The sequence below is a fragment of the Budorcas taxicolor genome, chromosome 3 (assembly GCF_023091745.1).
Source record: "Budorcas taxicolor isolate Tak-1 chromosome 3, Takin1.1, whole genome shotgun sequence".
Classification (NCBI taxonomy): domain Eukaryota; kingdom Metazoa; phylum Chordata; class Mammalia; order Artiodactyla; family Bovidae; genus Budorcas; species Budorcas taxicolor.
The window spans coordinates 54425119-54437770 of record NC_068912.1 but is presented as its reverse complement, the minus strand read 5'-3'; positions in this window follow the sequence as shown (position 1 = coordinate 54437770).

Below are 12652 nucleotides of genomic sequence, written 5' to 3'. Positions count from 1 at the left end.
TGACAGACAACTAATCTCAAAAATATACAAGCAACTTATGCAACTCAATTCCAGAAAAATAAATGACCCAATCAAAAGATGGGCCAAAGAACCAAATAGACATTTCTCCAAAGAAGACATATGGATGGCTAACAAACACATGAAAAGATGCTCAACATCACTCATTATTAGAGAAATGCAAATCAAAACCACAATGAGGTATCACTTCACACCAGTCAGAATGGCTGCGATCCAAAAATCTGCAAGCAATAAATGCTGGAGAGGGTGTGGAAAAAAGGGAACTCTCTTACACTGTTGGTAGGAATGCAAACTAGTACAACCACTATGGAAAACAGTGTGGAGATTCCTTAAAAAATTGCAAATAGAACTGCCATATATCCCAGCAATCCCACTGCTGGGCATACACACCGAGGAAACCAGAATTGAAAGAGACACATGTACCCCAATGTTCATCGCAGCACTGTTTATAACAGGCAGGACATGGAAACAACCTAGATGTCCATCAGCAGATGAATGGATAAGAAAGCTGTGGTACATATACACAATGGAGTATTACTCAGCTGTTAAAAAAGAATTCATTTGAATCAGTTCTGATGAGATGGATGAAACTGGAGCCAATTACACAGAGTGAAGTAAGCCAGTAAGAAAAAACCAATACAGTATACTAACACATATATACGGAATTTAGAAAAATGGCAATGATGACCCTGTATGCAAGACAGCAAAAAAGACACAGATGTGTATAGCGGAGTTTTGGACTCAGAGGGAGAGGGAGAGGGTGGGATGATTTGGGAGAATGGCATTGAAACATGTATACTATCATGTAAGAATCGAATCACCTGTCTATGTCTGATGCAGGATACAGCATGCTTGGGGCTGGTGCACGGGGATGACCCACAGGGATGTTGTGGGGAGGGAGGTGGGAGAGGGTTCATGTTTGGGATCGCATGAATACCCGTGGTAGATTCATGTCAATATATGGCAAAACCAATACAGTATTGTAAAGTAAAATAAAGTAAAAATTAAAATTAAAAAAAAAACAGACTATTATAAAACTGGGTAGCAAAAGTAGGTAAATAAATAAATAATACATTTTAAAATGAACATAGAACAAAATTTTCATGTTATCAAAGAAACATATAAATGATAACAGGTACATCAAAAAATGCTCAACAGGAAATGGAAATCAAAACCACAATGACATATCACCTATATCTGTTAGAATGGTTATAAAGAAGAAGATGCCAGATAACAAGTATCGGTGAGGATGTGGTGATGAAGGAACCCTGTGCACTACTGAGAAGATAAGCAATTGTTTCAGCCACTGTAGAAAACAGTACAGAGATTCTTTAAAAAATTAAAAGTAGAACTACTATATGATCCAATAATTCCCCTTCTGGATAGTGGAAAAGATGCATGCAATCCCTTGTTTACTGTAGCGTTGTTTACAATAGTCACTGTATTGCAAGGTTTCATGTTTGTGTGGAATCTAAAATAGCTGAGCTCATAAAAAACAGAGCAGAATAGTAGTTACCCGAGGATGGGGTGGATGGAGGAGCTGAGGATTTATGGTGTTAGAGAACAAACTTTTAACTAGAAGATAAGTTCTGGAGAGCTAAGGAACAGCATACAGTGTATAGAAAGAAGTGCTCATAATATTCAAAGTTGCTAACAGACTAGATCCTAGTTGTTTGCATCATACAAAAAACCCCACATGATAATTTGATATGACAGAGATTTTAGCTGTGGCTACAGTGATGTTTACATTTCAATATATGAATTATGAAATCAACAGCTTGTATACCTTAAATTTGCAAATGTTTCACATCAATTGTAACAGTAAATATACATTTTAAATAAATAAATAAATAGATGAAAGGTAAATAAGAGAGGCACATAATGAGATTATATTTGTTCCTATTGACATTTTACCTAGCTTTAAGGAAGCTATGTTTGAAATTTAGATTTCTCTGGATAAAAACTGCATATGTTGTTTATGTTCTCTCTGAGATTAGCACTTATTTTTATAGGATGATTTTGGAGCCTAAGCAAAGTCTGCAACAGTTTCCATTGTTTGCCCATCTATTTGCCATGAAGTGATGGGACCGGATGCGATGATTTTAGTTTTCTGAATGTTGAGCTTTAAGCCAGGCTTTTCACTCTCCTCTTTCACTTTCATCAAGAGGCTCTTTAATTCCTCTTTGCTCTCTGCCGTAAGAGTGGTGTCATCTGCATATCTGAGTTTATTGATATTTCTCCCTGCAGTCTTGATTCCAGCTTGTTTTTCAGCCAGCCCAGCATTTCACATAACTACATAGAAGTTAAATAAGCAAAGTGACAATAGACAGTCTTGATGTATTCCTTTCCCAAAGTTGAACCACTCCATTGTTCCATGTCCCACTCTAACTGTTGCTTCTTGACCTGCATACAGATTTCTCAGGAGGCAGGTAAAGTGGTCTGGTATTTCCATCCTTTTAAGAATTTTCCACAGTTTGTTGTGATCCACACAGTCAAAGGCTTTAGTGTAGTCAATGAAGCAGAAGTAGATATTTCTCTGGAATTCTCTTGCTTTTTCTATGATCCAACACATTTTGGCAATTTGCTCTCTGGCTCCTCTGGCTTTTCTAAATCCAGCTTGAACGTCTGGAAGTTCTCAGCTCATGTACTGTTGAAGCCTAGCTTGGAAAATTTTGAGCATTACTTTGCTAGCGTTTGAGATGAGTGCAACTGTGCAGTAGTTTGAACATTCTTTGGCATTGCCTTTCTTAAGGACTAGAATGAAAGCTGACCTTTTCCAGTCCTGTGGCCACTGCTGAGTTTTCCAGATTTACTGGGATATTGAGTGCAGCACTTTCACAGTATCATCTTTTAGGATTTGAAATAGCTCAACTATTTAGGTGAGGAATTCTATCACCTCCACTAGCTTTGTTCCCAGTGATAATTCCTAAGGTCCACTTGACTTTGCACTCCAGGATGTCTGGCACTGGGTGAGTGATCACACCATCGTGGTTATCTGGGTCATGAAGATATTTTTTGTATAATTCTATGTATTCTTGCCACCTATTCTTACTATCTTCTGCTTCTGTTAGGTCCATACCATTTCTGTCCCCTATTGTGCCCATCTTTGCATGACATGTTCCCTTAGTATCTCTAATTTTCTTAAAGAGATCTCTAGTTTTTCCCATTGTATTGTTTTCCTCTATTTCTTTGAATTGATCATTTAGGAACACTTTCTTATCTCTCCTTGCTATTCTTTGGAACTCTGCTTTCAGATATATTTTTCCTTTTCTCCTTTGCCTTTGAGAAACAAGCTTCTCTTGTTTTCTCAGCTATTTGTAAGGCCTCTTCAGGCAACCATTTTGTCATTTTTGCATTTCTTCTTGAGGATGGTTTTGATCACCACCTCCTGTACAATGTTATGAACCTCTGTCTATAGTTCTTCAGGCACTCTATCAGATATAATCCCTTGAATCTATTTGTCACTTCCACTGTATAATCATAAGGGATTTGATTTAGGTCATACCTGAATTGTCTAGTGGTTTCCCCTACTTTCTTTAATTTACGTCTGAATTTGGCAATGAGTTCATGATCTGAGCCACAGTCAGCTCCTGATCTTGATTTTGCCGACTGTATAGAGTTTCTCTATCTCTAGCTGCAAGAAACGTAATCAGTCTGACTTTGGTATTGACCATCTGGTGATGTCCATGTGTAAAGTCGTCTCTTGTGTTGTTGGAAGAGGGTGTTTGCCTTGACCAGTGCATCCCTTGGCAAAATTCTGTTAGCCTCTGATCTGCTTCATTTTGTACTCCAAGGCCAAATTTGCCTGTTATTCCAGGTATCTCTTGACTTCCTACTTTTGCATTCCAGTCCCCTATAATGAAAAGGACATCTTTTTTTGGTGTTAGTTCTAGACAGTCTTGTAGATCTTCATAGAACCATTCAACTTCAGCTTCTTCATCAATAGTGGTTGGGCTAAAGACTTGGATTACTGTGATACTGAATGGTTTGTCCTGGAAATGAACAGAGATCATTCTGTCATTTTTGAGATTGCACCCAAGTACTGCATTTCAGACTCTTTTGTTGACTATGAGGGCTACTCCATTTCTTCTAAGGGATTCTTGCCCACAGTAGTAGATATGATGGTCATCTGAATTAAATTCTCCCATTCCCATTTTAGTTCAGTGATTCCTAAAATGTCAGTGTTTACTCTTGCCATCTCCTTTTTGTCCACTTACAATTTACCTTGATTCATGGACCAGGTAATGGTAACTTCCTTCAAAAGGACGTAAGCCAGGACTGTTCAGTGCCCCTGACCCCACAGCAGGCCACTGTTGACCCACATCTTTGCCAGAGACTCCTGGACACTTACAGGCAAGTCTGGCTCAGTCTCTAGTGGGTCACTTCTCCTTTCTCCTGGGTTCTGGTAAGCACAAGCTTTTGTTCATGCCCTCCAAGAGTCTGTTTCCCCAGTCCTGTGGAAATTCTGTAATCAAATCCCATTGGCCTTGAATGTCAAATTCCCTGAGAGTTCTCAGTCCCTTTGCTGGATCCCCAGGTTGGGAAATCTGTTGTGGGCCCTAGAACTTTTGCAACAGTGCAAGAACTCCTTGGTATAATTGTCCTCCAGTTTGTGGGTTGTCTGCTCAGTGGCTCTGTGGTGGGGCTCACATGCCATGCCTCCCAGATATGCTGCACCCAGAGCCCCTGTCCCTGCAGCAGGCCACGGCTGACCTGTGCCTCCATAAGAGCACTCAACACTCAAAGACAGGTCTGGCTGTCTCTTGTGGTGTCCCTGGGTCCTGATGCATACAAGGTCTTCTTTGAGTCCTCCGAGCATCTCTGGTAGATATGAGGTTTGATTCTAAATGTGATTTTGTCCCTCCTACTGTCTTGTTGGGGCTTCTCCTCTGCCCTGGGAAGTGAAGTATGTTTTTTTGGTGAAATCCAACCTTGTACTGCTGATGGTTAGCAGTTAAGTTCTCACAGGAAAGGATGAGCACATGTCCTTCTACTCCACCATCTTGGCTACTCTTTCAAGCCTGAGAAAGTACAGAGTGAGAAGACTGGAGGACTTTGGTCAATCTGTAGGTAAGTTCTAGTAAGTATCCTTGTAACTTTATTTTTATCCTTCTTTATTTGTCAACAAATAGATTATGATATGTATAAATGTGCATTTTGTTGTATTTATACTTTTTGCAATTCATGGAGCTTCTGGAATGGGTACATTAATGTCTTCCATCAGATTATTTAAGGTTTGGTTATTATTTTTCATATATATATATTTACCACTTTTTATCTACTGATGTGATTTCCCTTATGTCTACATTGGCACACCTGATTCTGCCTCACAGCTCCCTGAGGATATGTATATCATTCTTCATTTCTATTTTTCCCCTCACACTGGATTATCTTTGCTGATTTATCTTTAAGTTGAAAGATCTTTTCCTTTGCTAGGTCTCAGCTGGCAAAGGAAATATATTCTTGGTACCAGTACTTGTGCTATTCCACTTGGAATATCTAATTTGTCCCTTGTAATGACTTCTGATCTTGTATTAATATTTTCTATATTACAAATCATTTCCATTATAATTTAATCCTTTGAACCTACTGCTACTGCTGCTAAGTCACTTCAGTTGTGTCCGACTCTGTGCGACCCCATAGACGGCAGCCCACCAGGTCCCCCGTCCCTGGGATTCTCCAGGCAAAATCACTGAAGTGGGTTGCCATTTCCTTCTCCAATGCATGAAAGTGAAAAGTGAAAATGAAGTCGCTCAGTTGTGTCCAATTCCTAGCGACCCCATGGACTGCAGCCTACCAGGCTCCTCTGTCCATGGGATTTTCCAGGCAAGAGTACTGGAGTGGGGTGCCATTGCCTTCTCCTTTGAACCTAGTTACCCTTAATTCTTTAAACATACTCATAATAGCTGCCTTAAAGTTGTCTGCTAAGTTCAACACATGGGCCCCACAAGAGAGAGTTTCTATGAACAGAATTCCTTTCCTATGCTTAGGTCTATTTTTTCTGTTTCTTGATATGCCTGATCATTTTTTTGTGTGAAAAAATGGATGTCCATTTTTTTGGCATAAAACAACCCACATTTATTTTCTCATAGTTTCTGTGGGTCAGGAATTTGGCCACAGAATCTGCAAAGCTGCAGTCAAAGTGGTGGCTTGGACTGGGTTCTCAGTGGAAGCTCAACATGGAATGAGTTTGCTTCCAGGTTTCAGTAATGTTGTCTGTTCCCAGGCGGCACTAGTGGTAGAACCCACCTGCCTTTGCAGGAGATGTAAGAGACAGAGGTTTGATCCCTGGGTGGGAAAGATGCCCTGGAGTAAGAAATGGCAACCCAGTCCAGTACTCTTGCTTGAAGAACGCCATGGACAGAGGAGCTTGGTAGGCTACAGTTCACTGAGTTGCAAAGAGTCAGACACAACTGAAGCAATTTAGCATGCAATGTCTGTGGATTCTGATACACCACTGTAGGGACTACTTTTGGTTCTGTACGTTGTTCTTTGGTGACTTACCTGGACTATTTCAGTGTAATGACCTTCCCATGTACAGCTGTTGGTGTCACTTCTCAGTTATACCTTAAAATTTGTATTCTTTTAGTTTTTGACATTGACTTCCCAGAGTTCACTCTTGAGTCATAATAGGTTATTGATAAGCCAGAGGTAGGTCAGAGCTTATGCTTAAACACCTTATGCCAGTAAATACCCTTTGTCAATGGATCTGAGTGGGATTTCAGAAGACATTCAAATTTCATGTGTTTTAAAACTTTTCAGGGATTTATTTCTGCTTATAGCAGGTGGGGATTTCCCCAATGGCTCAGGGAGTGAAGAATTCACCTGCAATTCAGAACACACAGGAAGCATGAGTCCAATCCCTGGATCAAGGAGATCCTCTGGAGAAGGGAATGGCAACCCACTCCAGTATTCTTGCTTGGGAAATCCCCTGGACAGAGGAACCTGGTGGGCTACAGGCCATGGGGTCGCAAAAGAGTCAGACACAACTGAGTGACTAAACAACAATAATACAAGGTGAACATTCAGTCAGGAGAATATTTAGTTAAGAGTGAAACAAGAAAAGAAGTAAACAAATCCAAGAACATGTTATTGGGCCACTCTGAGTATTTGGACTGTCTTTCTTGGGGTTCTGTGAGTGCAATTCAACTAGTCTCAGAGAATGTCTCATTAGTTGTAGGTTTAATTAAGGGAGAGTCCTTCAGTATAACAGAGGTTGGTGATATGCTGGCTGGGTCCCCTACTCATGTAACTTTCTTCTGTCATATAGACCACCTATTGCTGCTGAGCCCAAGCAAACATGAGATTTGGAAGATTTGGCAGTTCAAAGCTCATGATGATAAATCCTGTTCCCACAGTGACATAATATCCAAGAGTGAAGAGCTCAGTATCTTTTACAGCCTAACAGCAGCCTGTTGCTGCTGCTAAGTCACTTCAGTCTAGGAGCAGCTTTTCAAATAGCCAGTTAACCTTCTCATGTATAAGAGCTGACCTTGTCCTGAAACACGAAGAGCTCTGTGAAAATCACATTAGGTGTGCCCGGTGCATGTCTCCTCAGGCTCCCCTTCATCACTACTGTCTTCCCTGCCCATACAAGGTAACCACTATGCAGCTTTGACATGTGATATAAGTAGATTCATAAAGTGTTTTAGCTGAACATCTGGTATCTGTTACTCTATATTATGGTTGTGAAAACAGCCCACATTTTTGTGTGTAGCTGTAGATTATTTGGCTGCTATCCTGTATTGTAGATACAGTAAGAATATTTTATAATTTATTTGTTTACTCATATATTGACAGACATTTGAGTAGTGCCTAATTTTGTGATTATTATGGACAGGGTTTTTATAAACATACTTGCACATATGTTCATATTCTTCATGTATATTCCTGTATATGTATCCAGGAATATATTGCTATAAATGCATGTCATCAGCTCAGTTTATTTTACAGATACTGTCAGACAGTTTCATAAGTGGATTATAAGAAAAAAACAAAGCTGTCTTTACTGGACCAATCAACTGGCCCAAGAGCAGCACCATATTCATGCAACATGGGACTAGTGGTCACAAAAACAGTGGTCAGGGAATAGGATCATATTGAAATTGGTCCCAGTGTGATGAAGCCACTGAGTGTACCCAAGCCCATGGCTTTTGTGGGGAGAGGAATTCCCCCACTGAGCCAGGCAGAGAGCAGAGACCACCTGAGGCTTGTAGAAAGGAAAGACAATTTATTGAAAAGAAACAGAGAAGACTTCTGACATAGGTAGCAGAAGAGGGTAAAAGAGAATACCCGAGTGGTTAACTTGGGCCAAAGACTACATACCTTTAGATTAGTTACTAACAATGGAGCGGAAGAGTAGCGCAAGTTCGTGGAAGTTCTACTAGACCCTCCCCCACAGCATGCATCTTGAGATATAGCATCAGTACAAGATTAGCCAGAAGGCACGGGTTCCCTTAAGGAGAAACCTGTCCTTGAACAAGGTACTTGTTATATAATCATTAGCACAGGGCCTAAGGAAAAACATGACCTCAGGCAAGATGTATTGTTGCTGTATACTCATTAACACAGAGCCTAAGGAAAAACATATCCTTGCCTCCTCATAAACTATCATTACTAGTTTTCATGAATTCCTCTTTATTCTCCCCGTGATAATTGCCCTATACACATGGTTTGACACCTCATTTTTTCACCTTAAAATAGGTCTAGAAGACTGTGCTATGGTGGTATATATAAGCCCATTGTCAAATTATTTAATCACTACATAGAATTCCACTATATGTATGTACTAACTGTATTTATATTACCACTTCTTTAAAAAAAATTAATTTTGTTGGAGTATAGTTGTTTTACATGTTGTATTAGTTTCTATTGTATAGCAAAATGAATCAGCCATATAAAAACATATATAGCCTCCCTTTTGGACTGCCTTCCCATTCAGGTCATCAGAGTGCATTAAGTAGAGTTCCCTGAGCTATACTGTATGTTCTTGTTAATTGTCTATTTTATACATATTATTAATATGTAGGTATCAGTCTCAATATCCCAATTCGTCCCACCTACCCCTCTTTCCCTTTTGATATCTGTATATTTGTTTTCTATATCTGTGTCTCTATTTCTGCTTTGCAAATAAAATCATCCATACCATTTTCCCAGATTCCACATATATGTGTTAATATACAATATTTGTTTTTCTCTTTCTGGCTTACCTCACTCTGCATGACACTAACAGAAATATAGATCAAGGGAACAGGATAGAAAGCCCAGAGATAAACCCACACACCTATGGTCACCTAACCTATGACAAAGGAGGTAAAAATATACAATGGAGAAAACATAGCCTCCTCAATAAGTGGTGCTGGGAAAACTGGACAGCTCCATATAAAAGAATGAAACTAGAACACTTCTTGGAGAAGACAATGGCACCCCATTCCAGCACTCTTGCCAGGAAAATCCCATGGACAGAGGAGCCTGGTGGGCTGCAGTCCATGAGGTCGCTAAGAGTCAGACACGACTAAGCAACTTCACTTTAACTTTTCACTTTCATGCATTGGAGAAGGAAATGGCAACCCACTCCAGTGTTCTCGCCTGGAGAATCCCAGGGACGGGAGAGCCTGATGGGCTGCTGTCTGTGGGGTCGCACAGAGTCAGACAGGACTGAAGCAACTTAGCAGCAGCAGCAGAACACTTCTTAACACCATCCACCAAAATAGACTCCAAATGGATTAAAGACTTAGGTGTTAGGCCATAAACTATAAAGCTCTTATAGGAAGATAAAAGCAGTACACTCTGACATAAATGACAAGATCCTCTTTGACCCACCTCCTAGAGTAATGGAAATAAAAACAAAAATAAACAAATGAGACCTACTTAAACTTAAAAGCTTTTATTCAGCAAATGAAACAATAAACAAGATTAAAAGACAACCCTCAGAATGGGCAAAAATAATTGCAAATTAAACAACTGACAAAGGATTAATTTCCAAAGTGTATAAGCAGCACATACAGCTTAACATCAGGAAAACAAACAGCCCAATTATAAAATGGGCAGAAGACCTAAACGGACATTTCTCCAAAGACATACAGATTGACAATAAACGTGAAAAGATACTGAACATCACTAATTATTATATAAATGCAAATCAAAACTATAATGAGGTATTATCTCACACCAGTCAGAATGGCCATCATAAAAAAAATCTACCAACAATAAATGCTGGAGAGGATGTGGAGGGAAGGGAACCCTTCTACACTGTTGGTGGGAATGTAAATTGATGCAGCCACTGTGGAGAACAGTATGGAGATTCCTTTAAAAACTAGGAATAAAACTACCATATGACCCAGCAATCCGACTCTTAGACATATACCCTAAGCAAACCATAATTGAAAAAGACACATGCACTCCAATGTTCACAGAAGCACTATATACAATAGCTAGGACATGGAAGCAACTAGATGTCCACTGACAGATGAATGGATAAAGAAGATGTGGTACATACATACAATGGAATATTATTCAGCCATAGAAATGAATTTGAGTCAGTTCTAGTGAGGTGGATAAACCCAGGAGCCTGTTATACAGAATGAAATAATTCAGAAAGAAAAAATAAATATAGTATATTAACACACATATAATCTAGAAAAATCATACCAGTGAATGTGTTTGCAGGGAAGGAGTGGAGGCACAGATGGAAAGAATGGACTTGTGGACACAATGGGGGAAGGAAAGAGTGGGGCAAACGGAGAAAGTAGCACAGACATAAATGCACCACCATGTGTAAAATAGATAGCTGGTGAAAAGTTTCTCTATAACATGGGCCCAGCCTGGCACTCTATGATGACCAAGAGGATAGGATGAGGATTGGGGGAGGGGAGAGAGGCTTAAGAGGGAAGTGATATATGTATAATTATGGCTGATTTGCATTTTTGTACGGCAGAAATCAACACAACATTATAAATAAAGTTTCCTCCAAATAAAAAATAAATTTCTACAAAAGTACACTCTCTAACCCCATACACACACACACACACACAAAAACTCAAAATGGATTAAAGACCTGACTGTAAGGCCAGAAACTATAAAACTCTTAGAGGAAAATATACGAAGAACACTCTTTAACATAAATTTCTGCAAGACCTTTTTTGACCCACCTCTTAGAGTAATAAAAAGAAAAGCAAAAATAAATACATGGAAACTAATTACCACTTTTTATTAAAAATGATACTACAATGGATCTCATTTGTGTGTGGTGTGTGTGTGTAATTGTGCACGTCTTTTCCTAAAAGTGAACATGCTCTATTAAGACATAAATACATTAAAATGTAAGAAATATTAAGACAAATACTCAACAGAAATTATACATTATACTCCCATATGAGACAGCCCTTCCTTCCACTGCTTTCTAACAAAATTTGCTACCAAATTTTTTGACCTTTGTCAGTCTGAAAGTGAAAGCTTATATCTGGTAGTTTTAGTTTCATTTCACTAATCATAAGTTTGATTATGTTTTCTTTCTTTCCTGTGAACTTCTACTCATATATTTCTTTCATGCTGCTTAAATAAACCAGTTTTTCCTATAATAAAAGTGGAAAATATATTTTCAGAGATCTTTGTTTTCTTGACAAAAAGGATTTACTTCTGTTTTCTGCACTTTTGTATATATCTTAGATCTTGTGGACTTTTGTCTTGCTTAGAAAGGACTACCGCTTTCTAAGATTTTAAAAAATTGTGATTTCCAAATTTTATATTTCAATCTTCATGTTTCAATGTAGGAAATCTGGAATTTACTTTGCCATTATATATGTATGTATATGGGAATCCCAGCTGGCTCAGTGGCGAAGAATCTGCCTGCCAATGCAGGACATGTAAGAGATTCAGGTTCAATCCCTAGGTCGGGCTGATGCCCTGGAGGAGGGCATGGCAACCCACTCCAGTATTCCTGCCTAGAAAATCCCATGTACCGAGGAGCTTGTACAGTCCATGTACAGTCCATGGGTCACAAGGAGTCAGACATGACTTAGCAACTAAACCACCACCACTACCACATATATGAATATGATATCTAATCTCCTTTTTTCTAGGTGGCTTTCAAGTTGTCTGAGACAATTTATTCAACAGTTTATTTCCAGCTGATATGAAAGAAAACCTTTAAGTTAGTTTCTAGAAGTATTTATCTCTAGATGATGTAAACTGTTCTGTAGCTTTGCCTGTATGACTAGGACCCAGAGTGCACTGGTCTGATGAACGCAGCCCTAGAAAGGTTTTCATACGGAATAGACATGGCTCCTCTTCTTTGTTTTTCTTCTATATTATCCTGACAATTTTTAAAAGTATGTTAAGCATTTTTATTTAAATATGTAGAAAAGTAGTAGCCTACCTCTCTTTATAAAAATATATTTTTACTACACAGCACATCAAATTTACAAATAAATTAGAGGAGAATTGATTTTAATATGTTTAAATTATATGATTTTTCTTTTTTGATTTTCAGTGGCATTCTTGACACATTTTTTCAAGGTAATTTTTACCTCTATTGCAAATTTAGTCTCTACCTGCTAAAACAGTGGGTGGCAAACTTTTCTGTAAAGGACACAAAAGGAAATATTTTGATTTTGTGGGTAAAGCAGTGTTTCTG